This window comes from Montipora foliosa, chromosome 2, assembly GCF_036669935.1.
Source record: "Montipora foliosa isolate CH-2021 chromosome 2, ASM3666993v2, whole genome shotgun sequence".
Taxonomy (NCBI): domain Eukaryota; kingdom Metazoa; phylum Cnidaria; class Anthozoa; order Scleractinia; family Acroporidae; genus Montipora; species Montipora foliosa.
Genome location: NC_090870.1, coordinates 43,229,664 through 43,231,835, shown reverse-complemented (window position 1 = coordinate 43,231,835; position 2,172 = coordinate 43,229,664). Strand labels below are relative to the sequence as shown.

General features: G+C 41.3%; 1 protein-coding gene across 3 annotated transcripts in view; it reads left to right on the top strand.

The window, feature by feature from the left end:
- The first annotated feature begins 1,269 nt into the window (after window positions 1-1,269).
- LOC137993186 (uncharacterized) overlaps window positions 1,270-2,172 on the top strand; it is a 12,069-nt gene continuing 11,166 nt past the window's right edge. Inside the window, exon 1 of one of the 3 annotated variants that reach the window (XM_068838889.1) lies at window positions 1,270-1,384. The gene's annotated coding sequence lies outside the window, so the exon portion shown is untranslated. Of the gene's footprint in view, window positions 1,385-1,920 lie in introns of those variants that run through there. The other 2 variants (XM_068838891.1, XM_068838887.1) reach the window with 2 other exon arrangements.

The window sequence follows — 2,172 nt, the reverse complement described above, 5'->3', positions numbered from 1 at the left end:
TGTTTTTAGCGTTTACTTTCGAAAGAAAAGTTTTTTGCCGCTAAAATTCTCACCGCTGTCAACTACATAACCTCTGTTAAAATACATATTACTGCTGCGTTAAGATTGTCAGTCCATTTGCTGAATGTGAAAATGCAACTATACTTAATAAAAACGAACTAGAAAGAAAGAAAGGCAAATGATCAAACGCATTTTTTGAAGGTGCGTCTTAAAAATATATGCATAATTAAGTTGGGTAAACGAGATCACATAAACAGGCCCTTAGTTAATTCCCGCTCTCAAACGAGCTCGAGTATCTAAAAGCGCTCTCATGCCCGAATTGATAAGCAAAATAATTTAACTACAACTAATTAAAATGTATCTTTTCACGTTGTCAAAGCTGTTATAGTGCGTGAAGGCACTGAAGCAGCACACAGACCATCGAAACAGTTTGGCCTTTTCCCCTCGGGCCGAAGTCACGCAACGCTCTTTGTCGCAACAGCTGTTGACCATGAGAACCGGTTTTTCGATTTGTCCAGTCAGAAACTGTACCAATTTGATGACATGGAAATGGGGTTCTGGGGTCGTGCGACCAGAGGCTTTTTTTTTTTTTCGTTCTCGACCGTTGATTTGGAATCGCTGAGCGTTCTCTCCGACCTTGAAAAAAAATTCCTATGGCACCCAGCGTAGAGGGTCTCAATGGGGTTAAGCGTGTGGCGTGAAACGTCCAAAAAATTAACCGTGTGTCGTGAATTATTTTGTCCAGATAACCGTGTTGTTTGTAGCTTTTCCTAAGCTCTGAACAATTATTTGATGTAAAAGTTAAACGTGCACCGTGAAATCGCGAAGTTTTTAACCGTCTACCGTGCTTGCTACACCCCCATTGAGACCCTCAGGGTAACACTGAGCTCGAGGCGCCTGTGATTTCAAAAGAATTTTTGTTTCAAAATGAGGCCAGAAGTTCTAATTAACATAAATACAAATGAAAGTAAAGGTGGTCGCGCCATTCATATGAAGTGGTGTATTCGGGTAACAAGTTTTCAGCCTCTAGGTATTAGTAACACATTCAGCCAAAGATTCGGATTAAAACTGTTTTTAGAACCTTTCCCAGTACACCCAAAAATTGTTTAAAATCTAGGACTGAAGCGTAGACACCAGTTTATTTGGAAAAGTAATAAAACTTGACGTTTTTCCGTTATGACACAAGTATCTGATTTATCGTACGGGCCATCCAGCGCGATGTTATTGCGTTTCCTTTCCCCCAGGGATTGGCTATTTTTGGAACGGGCTAACATTTCATCAGAGGTGTTATGTTGCTGCGATACTCAACTCAGAAAGCGCATCGGTTCTCCCCGTATTGCTGGAAGCCTCTGTTGAGCTGTTGAACCACAGGGAAGTCATAACTGTGAGTATTTTTTCTGGGAAAGAGAAGCCGCGTTACAACTTAACAATTTGGGGATACTTGATTCCACAATTAAGATCTGTACCAACGTTGTCACCAAACGTTTAGACTCTTAAATACAGAGTGATAGGGTTGCGTCGCCAGGCCGCTCGCTAGGATGTCGCGTTTAGGTATCGTCTTAATACTAATAAATAGTAGCTGCTCTGACAGTTAAGCAGCCAGGTTTGGCCACCGAGTCCACGGTGATTTATGCGACAGCCGAAGTTTAATAGTTTCGTCAAAAATGTTGCAACGGACCTGGGATACAGCATCACACCACGGAATCAAATTCCTTGGGGGAAAAAAGGGTATTCAAGTCTTCTTGAATGTATTATTTCACATTTATTCGGCTTCAGCAATCTCTTGAAATAACACGCATTTTGCTTGACGTTTTAAAAACGTTTTGACAACGTGGTTCAACAGTGTTTGTTCTGTTTATGCAAATTGCGTCGCAATGGAGTTATTGTGTGAAGTGATAGATTGATCGAGGTCTTTCATGTTAGTCATGGCTTCTTTTGCGACGAAAGACTCTCGGCTGTTTAACTGCGAAATACGATATTCCGCTCGGCCGCTTGCGCAACCAACCTCAAGGTGACGACACATATGGATCTTTGCTGCTTTACCTGTTGTTTGAATATATATCGTACAGCTTGAATTCATTCTGAAGTTCAGATCGAACTCCCCTGGGAATATAACCACATCATCAGTAAAAGGAAATTGATGTTTGCTTTGACGCATTTCGCAAAGTTAAG